This window comes from Lathyrus oleraceus, chromosome 2 (genome assembly GCF_024323335.1).
Source record: "Lathyrus oleraceus cultivar Zhongwan6 chromosome 2, CAAS_Psat_ZW6_1.0, whole genome shotgun sequence".
In the NCBI taxonomy this organism is placed as follows: domain Eukaryota; kingdom Viridiplantae; phylum Streptophyta; class Magnoliopsida; order Fabales; family Fabaceae; genus Lathyrus; species Lathyrus oleraceus.
The window spans coordinates 276,581,247-276,608,201 of NC_066580.1; positions in this window are offsets into that span (position 1 = coordinate 276,581,247).

Consider the following 26,955-nt stretch of genomic DNA (forward strand, 5'->3'; position numbering starts at 1 on the left):
TGAAGCGCACAAAGAAGCACTCCAGAGAGTTCTTGAACTGGAATACATAGAGCAAGATGTTATTGTGGATCAATTTGATCACATTGTGGCTAACATCACTTCATGCAATAATTTGAGCTTTTGCGATGAAGAACTCCCTGAGGAGGGAAGAAATCACAATCTGGCTTTGCATATTTCTATGAATTGCAAGGAAGATGCTTTGTCAAATGTGCTAGTTGACACTGGTTCGTCACTCAATGTGCTTCCAAAGTCAACATTGTCAAAATTATCTTATGAAGGAGCTCCCATGAGGTACAGTGGAGTAATTGTCAAAGCCTTTGATGGCTCGCGCAAGACGGTTATTGGAGAAGTGGACCTTCCGGTCAAGATAGGTCCGAGTGACTTTCAGATTACTTTCCAGGTAATGTATATTCACCCGGCCTATAGATGTTTATTGGGAAGGCCATGGATTCATGAAGCAGGAGCTGTTACTTCCACTCTGCATCAGAAGCTCAAATTTGTCAAGAATGGCAAGCTGGTAATTGTGGGAGGTGAGAAAGCACTGTTGGTTAACCATATGTCTTCTTTCTCATATGTGGAAGATGAGGATGAGGTTTGAACTCCGTTCCAAGCCTTATCTATTGCTGCATAGAAGAGAGCTGGGGCACCTATGTCCTCTCTGAAAGATGCACAGAAGATTGTGGACAATGAAGAGGTCGCCAACAACAAGGGAAGAACTGGTTTGGGGTTCCAGAAGGGCTCGTCAACCGTTAGATCTGAAGAGATGCAACTCAGCTTCCGTAGCTAAGGGTTCATTCATGGGAATGAACAACACTTAGCTACTGTGCTAGAGGACAATGAAGAGGAAGACTGCACCAACTTTGTGACGCATGGACAAACATGCAACAATTGGACTGCTGTTGATATTCCTGTTATTTTGCATCGATCTAAGTAATTGCTTTTATATTTTAAAATCCTTCTCCTATGCCTAAGGGAGAAGTGAACATTGTTTGGGCATTTTAAATTGATCATCAATAAAATTAATTCTATTCATCCACATCTTTGATGTTTTGTTTTTACTTTTTGCTTTTTTCTGAAAATGGTAATCACAAAAAAAAACATAAATAAACAATATAATTGTCCATCTGCATTATATTTGGTCACAAATTCACTTCTCTAAAATCAAAATATCAAATCATTATGCAGGTTGGTTCCTAACCCCATTGAATACAATGATCCTTCTCCTTCTCCAAATTTTGAATTCCCTATGTTTGAAGCCGAGGAGGAAAGTAATGTAGAAGTGAGTGATAAATTTTCTCGCCTTCTTGAGCAAGATGAGAAGATTATTCAGCCGTTTGAAGAGTAGATTGAGCTTGTCAACTTGGGTTCCGAAGATGATGTAAATGAAGTCAAGATTGGGTCTCGACTATGTTCAGATGCTAAGAAGGGGTTGATTGATCTTCTTCGAGAGTATTCAGATGTGTTTTCTTGGTCCTATTAAGACATGCATGGGTTGGATTCTATTATTGTGAAGCATAGATTGTCGATGAAGCCAGAATGTCCGCCAATCAAGCATAAGTTGAGAAGAATGCATCCTGATATGGCTGTGAAGATCAAAGAGGAAGTTCAGAAGTAGATTGATGTCGGTTTCCTTGTGACCGCTGAGTATCCGCAATGGGTGGCCAATATTGTGCCAGTGCCAAAGAAAGATGGAAAAGTCCGCATGTGTGTTGATTATAGAGATTTGAACAAAGCCAGTCTGAAAGATGATTTCCCTCTGCCACACATTGATATGTTGGTAGACAATACTTCTAAATTTAAAGTCTTTTCGTTTATGGATGGATTTTCCAGATATAATCAGATTAAGATGGCACCCGAGGATATGGAGAAGACCACATTCATTACACTCTGGGGAACATTCTGTTATAGAGTGATGCCTTTCGGTCTAAAGAATGCTGGTGCAACTTACTAGGGAGCAATGACTACTCTTTTTCATGATATGATGCATAAAGAGATTGAAGAGGAACATGTTGAGAATTTGTTGAAGCTATTCCAGCGTTTGAGGAAGTATAAACTCCGCTTGAATCCCAATAAGTGTACTTTTGGTGTTCGTTCTGCTAAGTTGTTGGGCTTTATTGTCAGCGAGAAGGGTATTGAAGTTGATCCTGCCAAAGTCAAAGTAATATAAGAGATGCATGCGCCCAAAACTGAGAAGCAAGTCAGAGGTTTTCTTGGCTGCTTGAATTATATTTCCATATTCATTTCCCACATGATTGCCACATGTGCGCCAATATTCAAGCTTCTTCGGAAAGATCAGTCTTGTGATTGGACCAAAGACTGCCAGAAAGCTTTTGATTATATCAAGGAATATTTGCTTGAGCCTCCGATTTTGTCTCCACCTGTTGAAGGAAGACCGTTGATCATGTATTTGAATGTGCTCGAAGATAGTATGGGTTGTGTTCTTGGTTAGTAAGATGAGACTGGAAAGAAAGAATTTGCAATTTACTACCTCAATAAGAAGTTCACCGACTGTGAGACTCGGTATTCAATGCTTGAGAAGACTTGTTGCGCATTGGCTGGGGCTGCTAAGCGTCTGCGTCAATATATGTTGAATCATACCACTTGGTTGATATCCAAAATGGATCCAATCAAGTATATATTTGAGAAGCCTGCTTTAACTAGGAGGATTTCCTGTTGGCAAATGTTGTTATCAGAGTATGATATCGAATACCGATCTCAGAAAGCGATCAAAGGTAGTATCTTGGTTGACCATTTGGCTCACCAGCCAATTGAAGATTATCAGTCAGTACAGTATGATTTTCCTGATGAAGAGATTTTGTACTTGAAGATGAAAGATTGTGATGAACCATTGCTTGAAGAAGGGCCGGAACCTGGTTCAAGTTGGGGCATGGTATTTGATGGAGCTGTTAATCAATATGGGAATGGCATTGGGGCAGTGATTATTACTCCTCAAGGCACGCATCTACCATTTACAACTAGATTGACTTTCAAGTGTACAAACAACTTGACATAATGTGAAGCTTGCATTATGGGGCTTGAAGAGGCCATAAATCTCAGAATCAATTATTTGGATGTCTTCGATGATTCAGCTTTGGTTGTGAATCAGATCAAAGGAGAATGGGAGACAAATCAACCCGGTTTAATACCATATAGAGATTATGCGAGGAGGATTTCAACTTTTTTTACAAAGGTTGAGTTTCATCATATTCCTCGAGATGAAAACCGAATGGCAGATGCTCTTTCAACATTGGCATCAATGATTGTAGTGAAGTATTGGAATGAAGTTCCCAATTTATCTGTAATACGTCTTGATAGGCCAGCTCATGTGTTTGCTGTTGAAGAGATCAAAGATGAGAAGCCGTGGTATTATGACATCAAATGTTTCCTCCAAAGTCACATTTACCCGCCTATGGCATCTTTGAAAGATAAGAAGACTTTGAGAAGATTAGCCGACAATTTCTACTTGAATGGTGATATACTATACAAGAGAAACTTCGACATGGTTTTGCCCAGATAGACACGAAGCAGACTTGTTGATGACCGAAGTGCACGAAGGTTCCTTTGGTACTCATTCCAATGGACATGCAATGGCGAAGAAGATGTTGAGAGCAGGTTACAATTGGCTGACAATGGAATCTGACTGTTGCAGGTTTGTGAAGAAATGCCACAAGTGTCAAATCTATACTGATAAGATTTATGTTCCTCCAACATTATTGAATGTTATCTCTTCCCCATGGCCCTTCTCTATGTGGGGAATTGATATGATTGGGATGATTGAGCCCAAAGCTTCGAATGGACATCGTTTCATTTTAGTGGCAATTGACTACTTCACAAAATGGGTTGAAGCGGAATCGTATGCAAATGTAACCAAGCAATTCATTGTAAGGTTTATCAAGAATCAGATTATATGTCGTTATGGTGTGCCGAGTAAGATCATTACTGACAATGGATCGAACTTGATTAATAATATGGTGGAAGCTCTGTGCAAAGACTTCAAGATTGCACATCATAATTCTTCTCCCTACAGGCCTAAGATGAATGGGGTTGTTGAAGCTGCGAACAAGAACATCAAGAAGATCATCCAAGAGATGGTTTTCAGTACAAGGATTGGCATGAGATGCTCCCATTTTCTTTGCATGGGTATCGTACATCCGTCTGCAATTCAATAGGGGCAACCCCTTTTTCTCTTGTTTATGGTATGGAAGCAGTGCTCCCCGTAGAGGTTGAGATTCCTTCATTGTGTGCGCTCATGGAAACCTAGTCGACTGAAGCTGAATGGTGTTAGACCAGGTTTGATCAGTTCAATTTAATTGAAGAGAAAAGGTTAACTGCCATGTGTCATGGTCAGTTATATCAGTAGAGAATGAAGAAAGCTTTTGATAAGAAGGTCAAACCTTGTGTGTTCAGAGAAGGTGACCTTGTGCTCAAGAAGATTTTATCATTCAAGCCAGATTCTAGAGGAAAATGGACTCCCAATTATGAAGGCCCATATGTTGTCAAGAGAGCCTTTTCAGGCGGTGCATTGATTCTTACAACTATCGATGGTGAAGAGTTCACTCGTCCCGTGAACGCAGATGCAGTCAAGAAATACCTCGCCTAAAAAAGAAAAGAACAACTCGCTAAGTTGAAAACCCGAAAGGGCGGCTTTGGCAAAAATGAGCGTCTCGGTGGATTGAAAACCCGAAAGGGCGATCCAGGCAAAAATTAGAGACATAAAATAGAAAAGAATTTCCCGATAAGTTGAGTACCCCACCTTGGGGCAACTTATGCAAAAAAATAGGGATTATGGCAAGTAACTGTATTTTGCTGATCTTCAGTGATTTTGAAGACTTGTTTGAGCACAAGGGTTGACATCGATTCATCTCCAGCAGCGGTCGAGAGCCTAGTGGATATCAAGAGTTGGTAGAAGGATTAAGGATCATTTATATTCAATGTAACATTTTCCATGTAAATAACCATTTTCAACTTTGTAAAATCTATGGAGTCTTGTCATTTACAGGCTACCATTCCAATTGAAATTTTGGTATCAGATATAAGATGTCGAAAGTAATGTCATGACACTAATATCTATTACCACAAACAGGATAAAGATACACAATGGTAAAGCAAAAGACATAAGCAATTGTTAACCCAGTTCGGTGCAACTCACCTACGTCTGGGGGCTACCAAGCCAGGAAGAAAATCCACTAAAATAGAATCAGTTCAAAGACTCTCCGTACACTTCAATAAGTTACAATCTTTCTCACCTAATCTCTACCCGTGCAATTTCTACCTAAGCGCTCTTAGATATAAGAACCCACTCACTTCCCTACAATCACACCTGTGATCTTAAACAACAATCCCCTGAGAAAAGAAAATACTTTTCAATAACACACTCATGATTTTACTTCACAGTTTCAATCAAGAAGACACACTCTTGATCTTGCTTAACAACTTTGATCAAGAAGACACACACTTGATCTTACTTCACAACTTTGATCAAGTAGACACACACTCTTGCTTAATAGCTTTAGAGTGACAAATTACAACCACAAATCAGTCCAATTCAACCATCAAAAGATGACTTGAATGGCTTACAAGTCTCACGACTAAACAGACACAAACCCTATCTCTCTCTCTATATTTCGCTCAGTATTGGTTGTGTTGTAAAACAGGTTTTCTAAGTCCCTTTTTATAGAAGCTTTCAGTTGGGCTTGGACCTCTTGAAAACCCTAAATCTATTTTCCAATTAAATCTTTTCATAACAGTTGGTTAGATCTTCTTGGAAAATAAGTAAATCAGGTTGTAATCCATGATTGAATGCGCCAGCTAATCAGATCTTCAATCATCCATAGATTTCCATTAATTGTGCAATCACAAAACACCAAACATTCACACTGAATTTTTTGTGTACAGGATGTCATGACATCAGGTCTGACATCCTGGAAAAATCCTGCATAATTCCATATTTCCTTTTATAGCTTTCAGCAGGTACATGAAGACATCAGGTGTCATGACATCGTTTATGACATCATGATACAGTCCTGCATAATTATGTTTTTCATTTCAACTCCAGTAGGAACACAATATCATAATTCATGGCATTCCATATGATATTCTGAAACAATCCTGCATGATTATGTTCTTGAACTCCAGCAGGTACATAGGATATCTTATGTTAAGACATCACACATAACATCTTGTGAACACTCTTTGTTTTTCCAAAATTGTTGCCAATATTAAGAATCAACAAACTCCCCCTTTGGCAAATTTTGGCTAAAACATATATCTGTCCTTTTTGTTCACAAGGTAAACTATCAACAGTTAAACAACAGTCTAAACAGCAGCAGAAGCAAAACAATTACTAGCTATAGCTACTAGTAATACACACATGCACAAGGGTACTTCTCATCCCCCTAAATCTGTGCAATAAAAATAGAATTACTAGTTATGGATGCAACTAGTAAGACACACAAATGCACAAGGGTACTCCTTCTCCCCCTAAATCTGTGCATACAACAAACAACCTAGTAAGACACAACAACTACTGTAATCACAGTACCTGTACCAGCCAGAATGTCATTCTGACATCTGCTTCAACATCAACACATGTGCACCATATCAGACATCCCCTTTGACATATGTAAACAGAATAACATTCTGTTTTAACACTTGTTCACTTCCTTCCATAATAGCTGTCCTTCAGCTATATACATCTCACAACTTCCACAACTGCTTCCACATCAGCACTTCTCCCCCTTTTTAGTCAAAATTGACCAAAGGTGACCAATCAGACAAAATAAATGTCTATTAGCCTCGCAGAGAATGTTAGATCAGATGTTATAACATTAAACATGTTAAAACATAATATTCAGGAAGTTCAAACCATATACACAGCTGTGATAACTGAGATAATGAACAAATCCAAGGAACTCATCAAGATCCCTAAATATTACAAAACAGGCATCAATGAGGATTGCCACAATTTTACACATTTTTCACAAAACAACTTTAGTCTTCAAACAGCAGTACCAGAACAGCTTCCATTCCCCACCAACCACACAAATACAGTCAGAAATATCCTCTGGGATATTCCTCACAAACTCCTTAGCTTTCTATAGGTTCTCATGAACACAGATCCCCAACTTCCCCCTTAAACATTCAAATTGATTGGCATCCAAAGCTTTAGTGAAAATGTCAGCTAATTGCTTCTCAATAGTAACATGCTCCAGAGCTATGATCTTTTCTTCTACAAGTTCTCTAATGAAGTGATGACGAATGTCAATGTGTTTTGTCCTGCTATGCTGAATAGGATTTTTGGAAATATTTATAGCACTCAGGTTGTCACAGTATAATGTCATGACTTCTTGTGTGACATTGTATTCAGACAACATTTGCTTCATCCAGACCAGTTGAGAACAGCTACTCCCAGCTACTATGTATTCAGCTTCTGCAGTGGACAAAGATACACAATTTTGTTTCTTGCTGAACCATGAAATCAGATTGTTCCCCAAAAAGAAACATCCTCCAGATGTGCTCTTCCTATCATCAGCACTTCCACCCCAGTCAGCGTCATAGTAACCAGTCAGCATAGTTCCAGATCCATGAGTATACAACATCCCATAGTCACTGGTGCCATTGACATATTTCAGTATTCTCTTCACTTGGTTTATGTGACTGACTTTTGGTTCAGCTTGATACCTAGCACAAACACCTACAGCAAATGCAATGTCAGGTCTGCTTGCTGTGATATATAGCAGACTACCTATCATGCTTTGGTATAGACTCTGATCTACACTGACACCATTTTCTTTTAAGTAGCCATTCAGGAAGGCACTTTTCACATCCATTTGAAACAGTTTGAATTTCAGAATACATGCCACTCCAAGCAACAATCTAATGGACTCAAGGCGAGCTACAGGAGCAAATGTTTCATCAAAGTCTACTCCTTCTACTTGAGTATATATTTGAGTTACTAATCTAGCTTTGTTTTTGGTAACAACCCCTTGTTCATCATATTTATTCTTATACACCCACTTTGTACCTATGACATTTACTCCTTCAGGTCTAGGAACCAATTCCCATACTTCATTCCTCTTGAATTGGCCTAACTCCTCTTGCATGGCATTGATCCAGAACTCATCAGTCAAGGCTTCCTTGACATTTCTGGGTTCAATCTTTGACAAAAAGCAGCCATGTGAGATCACATCCCTTGATCTAGTAGTGACTCCTTTATCTGGATCTCCTATGATAAGATCTTTGGGATGATCCTTCTGAATTCTGATAGAGGGTCCCTTGTTGATTTTGTCATCTTCAGGTTTAGCTTGAGGAGGTTCACCTTCCTTATTTTTGTCTGAGAAGTCAGCTAGAGAATCATTCAGACATGTCTCGACATCGTCTGTGACATCAGTCTGTTGGTCATCAACCACAACATTAATGGATTCCATCAATACATTAGTTCTGGAATTAAAGACCCTGTAAGGTCTGTTGTTTGTTGATTAGCCCAGAAATATTCCCTCATCACTTTTGGGATCCATCTTCCTTCTTTGCTCACGATCAGCCAAGATATAGCATTTGCTCCCAAATACATGGAAGTATTTGACTGTAGGTTTTCTTCCTTTCCAGACTTCATATTTTGATAACAGGACTTTCTTTTTCTCTTTGAAGTTTCAGACAGAGCTCCTTAAAGACTTCAAATACATCAGATTTTTCCCTTATAGAATTGATCCAGGTGTATCTGGAGAAATCATCCACCACCACATATGCATACTTCTTCCCACCAAGGCTTTCTACTTGCATGGGTCCCATATGAAGGAGTTCCAAAACTTTGGTAGTGGTGTCATGTCTGAGCTTCTGGTGTGACATCCTTGTTTGTTTTCCAATCTGACATTCTCCACATATTTTTCCCTCATCAATCTTTAAGTTGGGAATTACTCTAACAACTTCAACTGATATGATCCTCTTCATACCTTTTAGGTGCAGGTGGCCTAATCTTTGATGCCATATCTTCACTTCTTCCTCTTTGGCTAAGGTACACATTGAAGAGTATCCAGTTTCTTGAGAGCTCCACATGTAGCATTTGTCTTTGGACCTAACTCCCCTCATGATTACTTCATTTTCCTTGTTAGTAATTAGACATTCAGTTCTGGTGAAGTTTACATTCAGACCTTGATCACACAGTTGACTGATGCTTATAAGATTAGCAGTTAATCCCTTAACAAGTAGAACATTGTCAAGGTCAGGAACTCCAGGGCAATCCAACTTACCCATTCCCTTGATTTCACCCTTTGCACCATCACCAAAGGTAACATAACTCATGGCATGAGGGTGAAGTTTAGTTAGCAGATTTTTGTTCCCAGTCATATGTCTGGAGCAACCACTGTCAAAATACGAATCTTCTTTGGCTGAAACTCTGAAGGAAGTGTGAGCTATTAGACTTGTAACCTTTGTCTTAGGAACCCAATTTGTGTTGGCACTCCTGTGATTCTTGGATCTTGATTGGTATTGAGTCTAAACAAGGCTAGGATAACCATATAACTTACAACAGAAGGGCTTCAGGTGGCCAAATTTTCCACAGTGTTGGCATCTCCATTTTTTATGTTTCCCTTTCTGCTGTTGCGACATCTCAGGGTTGCTTTTAACATGGACGCACTTAGGTTTGGATTTTGGTTTGCAACCAGTGTAACTGCACTCAGCCTTGAATCCAATGCCTGATTTGTTTCCTGTTATTTGGCCAGTTTGGAGAATCTTGTCTAAGATGGAAGATCCATTGTTAAGCATTCTTACATACTTAGTCATCTCAGCTAGTTTGGAATTCAATAGTACAACTTCAGTCTTCAATTCTGAGATGGTTTCCACATACTCTTCCTTTTCATTTTTCAGCTAGGCTATCACTTTCTTTTGGCTTTCAACTTGTCTGCACACTCCTGCATTTTTGTGGCACAACTCTTTGTAGGTAGTGGCCAGCTCTTCAAAGGTTCTTTCATCATCTATTGACTCTTCCTCTGACCCCCATCTTCCTGTCAATGCAGTCACATGGTTTGTTGCATCTTCTGTTTCACTTCCATCAGACCAAGAGGCAACAAGAATCCTCTTTTGTTTCTTGAGGTAGGTCCCATATTCAGTTTTAATATGACCATACCCATTACACTCATAGCACTGAACTTCTTTGGGGTTCTCTTCAGACTTTGTTCTCTTCCCAAAGTTGTTGGATTTATTGATGTCAGATGCTATGTTCTTGACATTGCCCTTCGCTCTCACATCTACCTTTTTCATCAGTCTGTTGAACTGTCTTCCCAGCATTGCTATCTCCTTTGCCAGAACATCATCACTATCTTGACCACCTTCCTCATCTTCCTCTTCAGTGTTTGACATAAATGCTATGATGTTGGCTTTCTTTTCAGCTCCATCACATATTCCCATCTCAAATGTTTGGAGGGATCCAATTAGCTCATCAACTCTCATATTTGAGATGTCTTGAGATTCTTCTATGGTTGTTACTTTCATAGCAAATCTCTTGGGGAGTTATCTGAGTATTTTTCTTACTAACTTTTCATCTGACATCTTCTCTCCCAAAGCTCCAGAGGCATTGGCAATTTCAAGGATACTCATGTGAAATTCATGAATATTTTCATCTTCTTTCATCCTTAAGTTTTCAAACTTGGTGGTGAGCAGCTGTAGTCTAGACATTTTCACTCTAGAGATGCCTTCATGAGTGGTTTTGAGAATGTCCCAAGCATCTTTAGCCATTTCACAGTTGTTTACCAACCTGAAAATATTCTTGTGTACCCCATTGAATATTGCATTCAAAGCTTTAGAATTTCCAAGGGCTGGATCACCCTCCTCCTTGGACCATTGTAATTCAGGCTTCTTTTCTGTAGTGGCTTCTTCTTCTTTAGTAATTACAAGATGCGCCCAGCCTGTTAACACAACCTTCCAAGCCTTGTTATCAAGAGATTTTAGAAAAGCTACCATTTGAGGTTTCCAATAGTCATAGTTAGAACCATCCAAAATTGGTGGCCTGTGAACAGATCCTCCATCTCTCTCCATTGTACCAAAAAGTATTGTCCCTAGATCTCACCCAGAAACAGAGCAGGATGCTTGCTATGATACCAATTGAAATTCTGGTATCATATATAAGATGTCGAAAGTAATGTCACGACACTAATATCTGTTAACACAAACAGGATAAAGATAGAGAATGGTAAAGCAAAAGACACAAGCAATTGTTAACCCAATTCGGTGCAACTCACCTACGTCTGGGGGCTACCAAGCCAGGAAGGAAATCCCTAAAATAGAATCAGTTCAAAGACTCTCCGTACACTTCAACAAGTTATAGTCTTTCTCACCTAATCTCTACCCGTGCAATTTCTACCTAAGCACTCTTAGATATGAGAACCCACTCACTTCCCTACAATCACACCTGTGATCTTAAACAACAATCCCTTGAGAAAAGAAAATACTTTTTAATAACACACTCTTTATTTAAATTACAGTTTCAATCAAGAAGACACACTCTTGATATTGCTTAACAACTTTGATCAAGAAGACACACACTTGATCTTGCTTCACAGCTTTGATCAAGTAGACACACACTCTTGCTTAACAGCTTTAGAGTGACAAATTACAACCACAAATCAGTCCAATTCAATCATCAAAAGATGACTTGAATGGCTTACAAGTCTCACGACTAAACAGACACAAACCCTAGCTCTCTCTTTATATTTCGCTCAGTATTGGTTGTGTTGTAAAACAGGTTTTCTAAGTCCCTCTTTATAGAAGCTTTCAGCTGGGCTTGGACATCTTGAAAACCCTAAATCTATTTTCCAATTAAATCTTTTCATAACAGCTGGTTAGATCTTCTTGGAAAATAAGTAAATCAGGTTGTAATCCATGATTGAATGCGCCAGCTAATCAGATCTTCAATCATCCATAGATTGCCATTAATTGTGCAATCACAAAACACCAGACATTCACACTGAATGTTCTGTGTACAGGATGTCATGACATCGGGTTTGACATCCTGGAAAAATCCTGCATAATTCCATATTTCCTTTTATAGCTTCCAACAGGTACATGAAGACATCAGGTGTCATGACATCGTGTATGACATCCTGATACAGTCCTGTATAATTATGTTTTTCATTTCAACTCCAACAGGAACACAATATCAGAATTCATGGCATTCCATATGATATTCTGAAACAATCCTGCATGATTATGTTCTTGAAATCCAGCAGGTACATAGGATATCTTATGTTAAGACATCATACATAACATCTTGTGAACACTCTTTGTTTTACCAAAATTGCTGCCAATATTAAGAATCAACTCCAATAAATAAAGTTGAACTTTTATCCAATTGTTTCTACTCTTACTTACTTCAGCCAATAGTTTTAAATTTTATTATGATCATTTTGAAATTAATTTTTTAAATCAAAAATCAAGATTTTTAAAAAAATATAAGCAAGAACTTTTCCAAAAGCAAGTAAAAGGAATATTAACAATATTTCAGTAAGAAGCAGGTTCTTAAGTGCGAAGCATTTGAGGTTCCCCAAGCAGTTAACTCTTCGGGTATCCCTAGACGTTTGTGTTGATTTAGTTCCTCGGCGGAGTGTTTGATCCCCATTGGAGCTTATTTCTTTTTCCCCAACTGAGTTGGTTGCGACCTGCCTTGTCCCCAATAGAGTCTCGGCCTTCCCAACGGAGTTCGTTTTTCCTCAGCAGGTGGATCGTCATCAGAGATGTTTTGATCTTCCCTAGTAGATCGCTTTGGTGTCCCCCCCAATCTTTGCTCCTAGTCAGAGTTTCCTCCTGGTTCTTGAGCAACTTTTTGATTCTTCCCTAGTAGGGTTGTCTCCCATTTTTTGGTGTTGACCTAAAATTCCCTACAAATTGGATGTTTTATCCTCGCCAGATATCCTTCTCCTTCCCCAGCCAGGGTTGAGCATTTGGGATGTTGATCTCTCTGTTCTCCAGCAGTTTGTCTCCATGATTTGTGGATTGACCGAGGATTATACCGGTGGTTCGATTTCTTTGCAACACCTCTGTATCCTTCGTGATCGTTTTGTCAGCATAATCACCATATATACATACGCATATGCATTCATATAAGTTCATGATTTGCATATCCTGTATCTTCATATTTGATTTTATACTTTTATTCTCTTTTATGGAGGTACTTTATCCCCATATCAAATTCGGTGTCTGTCCTCTTTCAATTGTAGAGTTTCAGCCCCTAAGCAGAAAAGACTTTAACCTTTCTCTGTTTCCCCACTGAGTTTGTTTCCTCGTGGATGATTGCTATTTCATTTTCCTCTCCAGCAAATTTTCTGGATGGAATTACTCCCCTTAAGTTATGTCCTCATTGGGTTGAGTCTTGATTGACCGTTTTCTTTCTAGCTCTTACCTAGATAGATATCTTGGTCCCCTAAGAGTCTATTACCCAGTAACTGGTAATATTCTTCTTGGTTGGTAGTTTGTTACTTCTTTGCCCAATACCCGACAAAAGTACCCTTTTTCTCCTCAGTAGAATCCCCAATGGATCTATTCCTCGAAAAGTATATCCTCGATATGTTCATCCTAACCGGTGACGAATATCTTTTCTTCCCCTGTTGAGTTTATCCTTGATATGTTCGCTTTAACCGGTGACAGATTTTCTCTTCTTTGGTCTTCTACCCAGTAACCGGTAGTTGTAAATCCTGCTTTGTCCCCTCGCAAAGTGAATCCTTTATATGTTCATCCTAACCGGTGACAGATTTTTCTCTTCGACAGTTTCCAATCCTATTTTCGATAGATGTAATTCCCCCTTTTGTTGTTCAGTTTGTATATCCTTGATATGTTCATCCTAACCGATGACGGGTATCCTCATTGACATCCCCAGCAAGGCTATTCTTACACAGTAACTGGTAATGAATATTCCCTCTTGGCTTTCCCTCAGCGAGTCATCCTTGATATGTTCATCCTAACCGATGACGGGTGTTCTCCCTGTCAGATTTTATTATCTCCTTACCTAGTAACAGGTAGTAGATAATAGATTTCTGCTCCTCCTGTGTTGAAATTTTATTTTCTCCCCAGTTGAGTTGAGTGCGCATTTCCTTAGTGAAATCGTTGTTCCCCTGAATGATTCGAGTACCTCAGTTTTATCCTGACTTATTCGTATCCCCTGCAGATGTTGTTTTTCCCCGACCGAGTCTTTCCATTTTATATGGATTTCCTCGAGTCCCCCAATAGTTTTAAGTCGTAGCCTGGTCTATGCATAACTCCATTCTTTTCCCCCCAGAGTCTCTGTCTCCCCAGTAAGTTTTCCTTATGGAATGCATGGTGCTCCTGCAAACTTTTGGTCTCTCTGATTTCTTTTTATTTGTGGCAGTATTTCCCCACAAAGCGTTAACTTTTGCATTCATATCATTTGCATCATGAGGTCTCTTAGGGACCAAAATTTGTTTCTCTATGTTGTTATTTAAGCCCATTCTACTGAGTCGAGCCGAAGATTTTAACCTTCACCTCTTCAGTTAGAATGTCCTTAAATAGGGGCAGTTGTAAGACCCCAATTTTGACCCTAAGATCCCTCATGCAATTCCATCATAAGCATTAGCATTCGGATCATACCTTGGCATCCTCCTTACCCCTCTTCCATTGGGTTTGTTTTGGGAGAGATCACCAAGCATTTTGTGATTATATCATACTTTTATTTTATCATTTCACTAATCAAAATACCAAAATATGTCTTTGCATTTGTCTAAGTCTTCTGAAGGAAGGGCATGATTCCATTGATTCATCAAGTTCACATCTTGGGTTTGAGATCCTCATGAACAAAGAGCACAACCAATAATTGATCCAGAAATGGTTGTGAACATCATATGTAAGTCCTAATTTTCTATACATGTTATATTGATCAAGTTTGCTTCAAGAGTTTGAGGGTGATTTGCCTTAGAAACCCTAGTTTGACTAGGCATCTTGAGTAACTTCTCCAACAAGCTATCTCACCAATTGATCAAATTTCTCAAGGGAGACTTCAAATTTCATCATCTTATGCATATATGATCTACCATGAGCCAAGAAAGTCAAGAGAATTGGATATTAGCAAGTGGGTTGATGGTGGTTGGCCAGATGGATTCATCTGATCAAAACTGGGTCTCCCTAGACCCTATCTCCTAAAATTTTCACCATATGAAAATTATTCCAAGAGAAAACTTAATCTAAATGACATTATAAATAACTTTGATGTTGATACCTAGATCTAGTTTTGCTTGGAAAAGCATTTTCTATGTTGAAACACTATAGGTCATTTTGTGTTAACCCTAATTTGAAAGTCAACTTATCAAGGCCATAACTTGCTCAATTTTTATGAGATGAAAGATTTCCAAGTTGAACAATGAAATTCAATATTTCTACTTCAACATTGATGTTTGTAGTGGGAGCTAATTCAACTTCTTTGAACATGTGATATGAGGCTACACTATAGGTCACTTTTGACTTATACCATTGATCAAGTGATTTTTCCAAACTTCAAAAATGCATAACTCTATCATTTCAAATCCAAATTACATCAAATTGGTTACCATTTTTAAGGTCTTTGAGAGATATACAACTTTGATGAAGACACTTTTCTCAGTTGAAGCTCCCATAAAAAGTTAAAAAAGGTGGAATATTGAGACATATGGCTTGACACTTAGAAAAATTTTGATATGTCAAATTTTTCAAAACTTCCACCTCAAATTTCTCCAAGTTCCAAGCTCCAAATGAAAAGTGTTCAACATAAAACTTTTTCCTCTTGATATCACCTTTCCAAAGAGCTCAAACTCATTCATTTTGGACTTGAAATTTCCTGCATTCCAAACTTGCTTCAACACATCTGATCATTCATTTTGGATTTCATGGGCCTATGTGCGCCCATGCACCATGCTATCATAATTTTCCAAATTTGGAAGGTTGAAAAGAGTGTGCAAATATCACATGGATTTGGCTATAAATACAGCTGCATTTGCTCAGAAAAAAGACACACATCGCGCCAGCTTTGAATCCCCATTGAAAACCCCTTACTTTCAAAGGATAACCTTGAAAAATTCATTTGAATTTGAGCTTGAATCTTCACTGTTTTGGAATTCAATTCTCCAGGAGTCCATTGCTTCTAAATCTTTCCATTCCTCTCCTGCAAGCAAGTGAAGTGAAGCTAACCACAATTCAGATCAAGATCTAGCAAGTTCAGACCTCCATTGAAGGTAATTTGCAGAAATTTTAAACTCTTCGATTCTCTCAATTTATTGCTCAATTCCATTGATTCTTGAGTTGTCTGAAGTCCTACCAATGTAGGCAAGAAGATTGAGTTGCTTTGAGGCCAAATCGAAGCAACTAAGATCATGAACCTCAACTTTCAATTCCACATATCTCTTAATATATTTGGAATTGGAGGAATTGGAGGTCATGTTCGTGCTCAGTGATGGTTTTTCTTTAAGATCATGTCCCTGTTTTATATTTTGGTGATGGTTCATGTTGACCAGTCTGGTGGAGTTCACCGGAGAAGACAACCGGAGCCCTGGCTCCGGTGATGATGTGTCTTGAGTCTGAGCCACTTGATCCAAGTCTCATGTTCTAATCTGGATCGTTTGTTTTGATTACTCCTTTTGCCACGCAGTTAACTCAGGTGTACATGGAATGCGTGTTTTGGATCTTCAAATCTGCCACCTCAATTAATGAGGGAGATCTGATGGTCCACATAATTTAGCATTTTCTGAATTTCATTTTAATTCCATTTTCTTCAATAATTCATATTAAATTTAATATTGGTCCAAAAAATATGGGACTTTCACTAAGAAATTTCAAACCTTTTTCTCTTTCATATTCTGAATTAAAATTATTTTTTATATCATTATTAATATTTTTCATGAATTAAATGATTTTTCATTTGTTTTTAATTGTTTAAAAATATTTTTAAATGTCCAAAAATTATGAATTTTTTTCTCTAAGGTCCTTTGACCTTGTTTGACCTATGATAAATCTCATGGCCATTTATTTTGTGTTTTGATTAGATTTTAGGATTTGGAAAAAACATATTTGAATTTAATGCATTATTTTATTATTTTTAATTGAATAAATGCCATTTTAATTGTGTTGACCATTCGTATTGACTTAATTGAGTTTCTTATTTGTTGTTGGGCCTTGGTCAAGGTTGATTTGACTTTGTCAAGTTAATAGTATTGGATTTAGGGGATTGGTGGAATGTACATTCCATCTCCCAAAATGAATGAATAATATTAATTTGGAAAAAGTCCTCCTTTGACCAATTTGTGATCTCATTCATCCCTTTCCCTCTTCATCTAATTCCCCTTCTTCATCCATTCATTTCCAAGTGGCCAATGACATCTCGAATTCTTCATGCTAGTTGATTGAAAGATTAACATGAGTATGGATGAGATTAGGCCACACCTTTTGCATATTTTTTATGTCTGGTATGTTTGATGAGCATAGTTCATAATACTATGTCTCCAACATGGATTAACACCAAAAGTCTATTACCCAGCCTCAATTAGTTGTGACTTCTACATAAGTCCAATTACGATTGCTTAACATAGCGCTAAATTTGTGACACAAAAGGCATAAGCATTCTAGTTAGTGAGATTGTAAGTCTCCCCTATTCCATGGTATTGTGTGGAAACTTGGCTATCTTTCCTTCCTTAGGTAGATGTTTTGGTTCAAGGATCCATGCTTGTGGCAAGTGGGTTGAGTGTTCTCCAAAGAATGTCTTGAAATCAAAAAGTAAAACAAATCTAACTACTAACTTACTAACCATTAACTTTTAATTTCAAGTCTTTACTTTAATGCAATTTACTTTTAGCACTTTGTATCATTTGCCATTATACATATCATTCTAATTGTTTATGTTAATGTGATTTTCACTTTGTCCATTTGGACCATATTGTGTGATATTATTTTGTTTGTGTATACCTTGTTTGCTTGTGAGGTCTTTGACCATTAGTGTACATAATAATAACAAAAACCCTAAAAAGACTTTTGAGTGAACTGTTGGTTTGATCTTGCCCAATTGGACTTAGAATTTAGGCAACAATCCTTTGCTAATGGACTTGGCCAATGCCAATTTATTGAAGAACCAAGTACTTGCAATTTGAAATTCATCTGATACATCATTCAAGAGATCTCCAGTTCATCTACAACATTGATCATTGTTAAGTTGTTATGTTGAACCTGTAACTTGTGGAATTCATCTACTACATAGGCTATTTTGAAGAAGATCATGAAGTGGATAAGCTTGGATGAGCCCATCTTTATTTGATGCCTTTGCTCTTGAATATTGATATAACTGTGCATTTGTGTGTTGCTTGATTCTAGAAAGTCCAAGGGAATTCTGGGTCTCTATTGACATACTTGTCTATTGGATTGCTCCCATTTGGTCAGATCTTTTCAACTTTAAACTTTTAAATTTTTGTGCATATGATAGTCTCTTCATCTTCTCCCCATTTCTTTAATTTCAAAATATCTCCCTCCATTTTCAAAACCTTCTTTGTGTGAACTACTTTTGTTCTAAACATTGACCACTTTTGCAAAAAGATAGAAACTTTGGCCTTATGCCATTGCATTTTCAAACTTATTTTCTTAAATCAAACTTGTAAATAAACTTAACTACACTTGACTTAAACTTTCAAAAAGCCAAAAAGAACTAACTCATTCAAACCATTTTCAGGCCTTTGTGCCTTTCAAGCTTAAATTTTGTTTAAAACCAACACACTCATTTTAAAATTTATAGCACGAACTACGAGGTTTTGATCCCTCATTTATATGTTGGTACGTAGGCACAAGACCGAAGGTCTTGTCAAACACAGAAATATAATTAATGAATTCTTTTCTCATCCCCCCCATTCTATTTGTTTGTAAACATTACTTTGTACAAAATACATATGCACACCAAAAGGGCTCCCTAGGAGTACCTAGGACACTTTGGGTGCTAACACCTTCCCTCTGTGTAACCAACCCCCTTACCTGTGATCTCTGATTTTTATTAGTTTTTATTTGAAAACTTCTTATTATTTGGGTTTTGTTCGTACTTTCTCCCTTTTCCCTTGGAAACAATAAAAGCGCGGTGGCGACTCTTGTTAATTGATCTCTAGCTTGTCAATAGCTTGATGATCATGAATTTCCCGCTACACTCCCCAATGAGTATTCCTTATGGAATGCATTATACTCCTGCGGACTTTCTGTTTCTCTGATTTATTTTCCTTTGTGGCAATATTTCCCCACAAAGCATTAGCTTATGCATTCATATCATATGCATCATGAGGTCTCTTAGGGACCAAAATTTGTTTCTCTATGTTTTTATTTAAGCCCATTCTACTGAGTCGAGCCGAATATTTTAACCTTCACCTCCACAGCTAGAATGTCCTTAAAAAGGGGCAGCTGTAAGACCCCAATTTTGACCCTAAGATCCCTCATGCAATTCCATCATAAGCATAAGCATTGGGATCATGCCTTGGCATCCTCCTTATTCCTTTTCATTGGGTTTGTTTTGGGAGAGATCACCAAGCACTTTGTGATTATATCATACTTGTATTTTATCATTTCACTAACCAAAATACCAAAAATATGTCTTTGTATTTGCGTAACTCTTTTGTAGGTAGGGCATGATCTCATTGATTCATCAAGATCACATCTAGGGTTTAAGACCCTCACGAACAAAGAGTACAACCAAGAATTGATTCAAGAATGGTTATGAACATCATATATGAGTCCCAATGTTCTCTACATATTATATTGATCAAGTTTGCTTCAAGAGTTTGAGGGTGATTTGCCTTGGAAACCCTAGTTTGACTGGGTATCTTAAGTAACTTCTCCAACAAGCTATCTCACCAATTAATCAAATTTCTCAAGGGACACTTAAAATTTCATCATTTTATTAATATATGATCTACCATGAGCCAAGAGAGTAAATAGAATTGGAAATTAGCAAGTTGGTTGATTGTGGTTGGCCAGATGAATTCATCTGATCAAAATTGGGTCTCCCTAGACTCTATCTCCTACAATTTTCATCATATGAAAATGATTCCAAGAGAAAACTTACTCTAAATGACACTAAAAACAACTTTCATGTTTAGAGATAGAGCTAAATTTGCTTGGAAAATCATTTTCTATGTTGAAACATTATAGGTCATTTTGTCTAAACCCTTATTTGAAAGTCAACTTCCCAAGGCCATAACTTGCTTAATTTTTATGAGATGAAAGATTTCCAAGTTGAACAATGAAATTCAATATGTCTACTTCAACTTTGATGCTTGTAGTGGGAGCTAATTCAACTTCTTTGAACATGTGATATGAGGCTACACTATAGGTCACTTTTGACCTATACCATTGATCAAGTGATTTTTCCAAACTTCAAAAATGCATAACTCTATCATTTCAAATCCAAATTACATGAAATTGGTACTATTTTGAAGGTATATGAAAGAGATACAACTTTGATGAAGACACTTTTCTCATTTGAAGCTCCCATAAAAAGTTAAGCATGGTGGAATATTGAGACATATGGCTTGACACTTAGAAAATTTTTGATATGTCAAATTTTCCAAACTTCCACCTCATATTTCTCCAAGTTCCAAGCTCCAAATTAAAAAGTGTTAAACATCAAACTTGTTCCTCTTGATCTCACCTTTCCAAAGAGCTCAAATCCATTCATTTTGGATGAGAAATGCATAGGCTGTACATGGCTTAAACAAGCTGATATCATTTGGCATGGATCCAACTTCAAGCAACAATGCACGTGTGCCTTGCAATCCAATCAATCCTCAAAGCATTTGAACATCAATTTGGGCCTTTAAATCATCATTTCATGGGCCTATGCGCGCCCATGCAGCATGGCATCATCATTTGCCAATTTTGGAAAGTGGAAATGAGTGTGAAAATATCACATGATTCCTCTATAAATTAAGCTCCATTTGCTCAGAAATAACACACACATTGCGCTAGCTTTGAATCCCCACTGAACACCCTTCACTCTCATAGAATAACCCTGATAAATTCATTTAAATTTGAGCTTGAATCTCCACTGTTTTGGAATTCAACTCTCCAGGAGTCCATTGCTTCTAAACCTTTCCATTCCCTTCCTGTAAGCAATTGATGTGAAGCCAAACACAATTCAGATCAAGATCCATCGTGTTCAGACCTCCATTGAAGGTAATTTGCAGAAATTTTAAACTCTTCAATTCTCTCAAATTGTTGCTCAATTTTATTGATTCTTTGGTTGTCTGAAGTCCTACCAATGTAGGAAAGAAGATTGAGTTGCTTTGAGGTCAAATCGAAGCAACTCAGATCATGTACCTCATTTTTCAATTCCACATATTTCTTAATATATTTGGAATTGGAGGAATTGGAGATCAGATTCGAGCTCAGTGCCATTTTCTCTTTAAGATCATGTCCTTGTTTCTTTTTTTGGTGATGGTTTATGTCGACTAGTCCGGTGAGTGCCACCGGAGAAGATGACCGGAGCTCTGGCTCCAACGATGATCTGGACAACCTCGAACCATATGATCCATCCTCCACGTTTTAATCTTGATCGTCCCTTATGAATACCATTTTTGCCACGCGGTTGACTCAGGTCTTTGTGGAACGCGCGTTTTGGATCATCAGATCTGCCACCTCAATTAATGATGGAGATATGATGGTCCACGTATTTTTGAATTTCTGATATTTTGTTTTAATTGCATTTTCTTCAATAATTCATATTAAATTCAATATTGATCCAAAAAATATGGGACTTTCACCAAAATAATTCAAATATGTTTCTCTTTCATATTCTGAATTAAAATTATTTTTTGGATCATTATTAATATTTTTCATGAATTAATTGATTTTTTATTTGTTTTTAATTTTTTAAAAATATTTTTTAAATGTCTAAAAATTATGAATTTTTTTCTCCAGGGTCCTTTGACCTTGTTTGACCTATGATAAATCTCATGGCCATTTCTTTGGTGTTCTGATGAGATTTTAGGAATTGGACAAAACATATTTGAATTTAATGCATTATTTTGTTATTTTTAATTGAATAAATGCCATTTAAATTGTGTTGACAATTTGTATTGACTTGTTTGAGTTTCTTATTTGTTGTTAGGCCTAGGTCAAGGTTGATTTGACTTTGCGAAGTTAATACCATTGGATTTATGGGATTGATGGAATGTACATTCCATCTCCCAAAATGAATGAATGATATTAATTTGGTAAAAGTCCTCCTTTGACCAATTTGTGATTTCACTCATCCCCTTCCCCTTCATCTAATTCCCCTTCTTCATTCATTCATTTCCATTTGGCCAATGACATCTCAAAGTCCTAATGCTAGTTGATTGAAAGATTAACATGAGTATGGATGAGATTAGGCCACACCTTTGGCATATTTTTTGTGTGCGGTATGTTTAATGAGCATAGTTCATAATACTATGTCTCCGACATGCATTAACACCAAAATTCTATTTCCCGACCTCAAATAGTTGTGACTTCTACATAAGTCCAATTACGATTGCTTAACATAGCGCTAAATTTGTGACATAAAAGGCATAGGCATTCTAGTTAGTGAGATTGAAAGTCTCCCCCTTCCATGGTATTATGTGGAAACTTGGCCTTCTTTCCTTCCTTTGGAAGATGTTTTGGTTCAAGGATCCATGCTTGTGGCAAGTGGGTTGAGTTTTCTCCAAAGAATGTCTTGAAATCAAAAGCAAAACAAAACTAACTACTAACCTACTAACTATTAACTTTTAATTTCAAGACTTTACTTTAATGCAATTTACTTTTAGCACTTTATATCATTTTCCATTATACATATCATTCTAATTATTTATGTTTATGTAATTTTCACTTTGTCCAGTTGGACCATATTGTGTGATATTATTTAGTTTGTGTTACTTTGTTTTCTTGTTTGGTGTTTGACCATTAATGTACATAATAATAACAAAAACCCTAAAAGACTTTTGAGTGGACTGTTGGTTTGATCTTGCCCAATTGGACTTAGAACTTAGGCAACATTCATTTGCTAATGGATTTGGCCAATGCCAATTTGTTGAAGAACCAAGTGCTTGCAATCTGAAGTTCATCTGATACATCTTTGAAAATCTCTCTAAGATTCATCTGCAACTTGATCATTGTTGAGTTGTTATGTTGAACCTATGACTTGAGGAATTCATTTGCTACATGGGCCATTTTGAAGAAGATCATGAAGTGGATAATCTTGGATGAGGCCATCTTTATTTGATGCCTTGCTCTTCAAGATTGATATAATTGTGCATTTGTGTGTTGTTTGATTCTAAAAGTCCAAGGGAATTCTGGGTTTTTATTGACATACTTGTCTATTGGATTGCTACCCATTTGGTCAGATCTTTTCAACTCTAAACTTTTAAATTTTGGTGCATATGATAGTCTCTTCATCTTCTCCCCATTTGTTTAATTTCAAAATCTCTCCCTCCATTTTCAAAACCTTCTTTTTGTGAACTATTTTTGTTCTAAACTTTGACCACTTTCAAAAAAAAATAGAAACTTTGGCCTTATGTCATTGCATTTTCAAACTTTTTTTCTTAAATCAAACTTGTAAATAAACTTAACTATACTTAACTTAAACTTAAAGCTAAAAAGAACTAACTCATTCAAATCATTTTTAGGCCTTTGTGCCTTTCAAACTTAATTTTTGTTAAAACTAACACACTCATTTTGAAATTTATAGCATGAACTACGAGGTTTTGATCCCTCATTTTTATGTTGGTACGTAGGCACAAGATCGAAGGTCTTGTCAAACACAAAAATATAATTAATGAATTCTCTTCTCATCCCCTCATTCTATTTGTTTGTAAACATCACTTTATACCAAGTACATATGCACACAAAAAGGGCTCCCTAGGAGTACCTAGGACACTTTGGGTGCTAACACCTTCCCTCTATGTAACCAACCCCCTTACCTGTGATCTATGACTTTTATTAGTTTTTATTTGAAAACTTCTTACTATTTGGGTTTTGTTCGTACTTTTTCCCTTTTCCCTTGGAAACAATAAAAGCACGGTGGTAACTCTTGTTAATTGATTTCTAGCTTGTCAATAGCTTGATGATCATGAATTTCACGCTACACAGATGAAGGTTAAAATCTTCATATCGACTCAGTAGAATGGGCACATGATATGAATGTAAAAGCGAATTCTCATGATGCATAGAAATAAATTTTTGTCCCTAAGAGACCTCATGATGCATATGATATGAATTTTGGTCCCTAAGAGACCTCATGATGCATATTATATGAATGTAAAAGCGAATTCTCTGTGGGGGAAATGTTGCCATAAAGGAAAAGAAATCAGAGAGACTGAATATTCGCAAGAGCATACTGCATTCCATAAGGAAAAACTCACTGGGGAGACAGAACTTTGAGGGGGGGAAAAAGGATTATGCGTAGGTCAGGCTACGACTTAAAATTGCTGAGGGGGGCGGAGAGATTTCATAAAAAATGGAAAGACTCAGTCAACGAAACAAAACATCTACAGGGGATTTGAGTAACTCAAGGTAAAGCTGAAGTACTTGAACCATTGTAGGAAAAATGATTTCACTAAGGAAATGCGCACTTAACTCAACTGGGGAAGAAATAAACTTTAACACAGGAGGAGAAGAGATCTATTATCCACTACCTATTACTGGGTAAGGAGATAATAGAGATCTGACAATAAGGACATCCGTCATCGGTTAGGATGAACATATCAAGGATGTCTCGTTGAGAACCACCAGGCGGGAGTATTCATTATCGGTTACTGGGTAATAATAGCCTTGCCGGGGAAAACTGCAGAAAATTGGATTTACAACTACCAGTTACTGGACAGAAGACCAAAGATGAGAATATTCGTCACCGGTTAGGGTGAACATATCAAGGATAGACTCAGAAGGGAAGAAAATTCATCATCAGTTAAGATGAACATATCAAGGATAGACTTGCCTGGGATATCAAGGAGGATATCCATCATTGGTTAAGATGAACATATCAAGGATAAACCAACTGAGCAAAAGTAGGAATTACATCTATCGAATGCTGGATAGAATACCATCAAAGAGAAAATCCATCACCGATTAGGATGAACATATCAAGGATAGACTCTGTTGAGAAGCAAAATAGAGCACTAGCTTTAATAGAGTTTTCTCTGACGTATAAGCCTTTAAAGGCCATGAAGGGCCAAATTGTGGCAGATTTTATAGTAGATCATGCCATGATCGAACCTTCACTAAACATGGTTGACACCAAAACATGGAGGTTATATTTCGATGGGTCAAGCCACAAGGACGAAACGGGAGTCGGGGTGTTGATATTATCCCCACAGGATGGTCCGACGAGATTCAATTGCAAGATCAACGAAAAATGTTCCAACAATAAAGCTGAGTACGAGGCCCTAATAATTGGTCTTCAAATATTGAAGGAGTTGGGAGCCAGAAGAATTAAGTTAAGGGGAGATTCGGAGCTGGTAATCAAGTAGGTCACACGAGAGTACAAATGCATCAAGGAAAATTTGGTGAAGTATTTTATGACGGCAACACAACTGTTGGAGTACTTTGAGGTTGTCGACATAAAACATGTGCCAAGAAATTAAAACCAAGAAGCCAACGATTTGGCCCAGATCGCTTCTGGGTATAAGATGCCTAAGTCGAAATTCCAAGATATGATTGAAGTTCGAGAAAAGATGGTGTCGGACGCACCTCCACAAAGGGAATATATCCTCGACAAGAATGGCAGTTGTGATGAAGGATTCAACGAAGAACATCCTGAAGATTTAGTATTCAAGAAGTCCCGGGGACATGGAGTTTTCACTGTCAATAGTTCATCACGAACGTGCTGGAGAAAACCAATCTTGGAATATTTAGAGAATCCAATCGGAAGCACTGATAGGAATATCAAATATAGAGCTTTGAGCTATGTGCTGCTAGGAAATGAATTGCTGAAGAAAAAACCAGAAGGAGTATTACTTAAATGTTTGGGAAATACGGAAGCATATTTGGCCATATCTGAGGTACGTAGTAGAGCATGTCGCGCGCACCAGGAAGGCCACAAGATGAAATTGGTCCAGTATATTGAAGGATTGCATCGAGTTCTCCAAGGGATGCCAGGAATGTCAGGCTCATGCAGGTGTTCAACACATGCCAGCGAGTGAGTTGCATGCGATCATCAAGCCATGGCATTTTAGGGGGTGGGCGTTAGACGTCATTGGAGATATTCGTCCAGCCTCATCGAAGCAACAGAAGTTCATCCTAGTCGGGATATACTACTTCACTAAGTGGATCAAAGTTGTCCCTCCAGTGAAGGTGGATCAGAAGGAGGTGATTGAACTCATCCAAAAACATATTATATATCAATTCGGCATCCTATAGAACATTACCACAAATTAGGGGTCGGTGTTTGTGGGACAAAAGAAGCAAGAGTTTGCTGGGAAAACAGGGTTTTAGGTTAGTTACTTCTACACCTTATTACGCACAAGCGAATGGCCAAGTCGAAGCGCCTAACAAAGTGATAATAAGTTTAATTTGAAAACAAGTTTCCAAAAAGCCAAAGAATTGGCACAAGACTTTGAACCAAATCCTATGGGCATGTCGAACGTCCCTAAAGGAGGCAACAAATTCGACGGCTTTTCGACTAACATTTAGGCACGATGCCATATTACCATTAGAAATCTGTTTGCAGTCCGTCAGAGTACAACGCCAAAGCGATCTCCTGTCGAAACAATATTGGGAGATGATGTTCGACAAACTGGTCAATTTGGACGGAGAAAGATTGGTTGCGATAGAAACAAAGGCATGATAAAAAGAACGTGTGGCATATGTATACAATAGAAAGGTAACGACAAAAGCCTTTACAGTGGATGATTATGTTTGGAAAGTAATCCTACCTATGGATCGAAGAGATCAAACTCTAGGAAAATGGTCTCCAAAATGGGAGGGACCATTTCGGATAATCCGAACATTTACCAA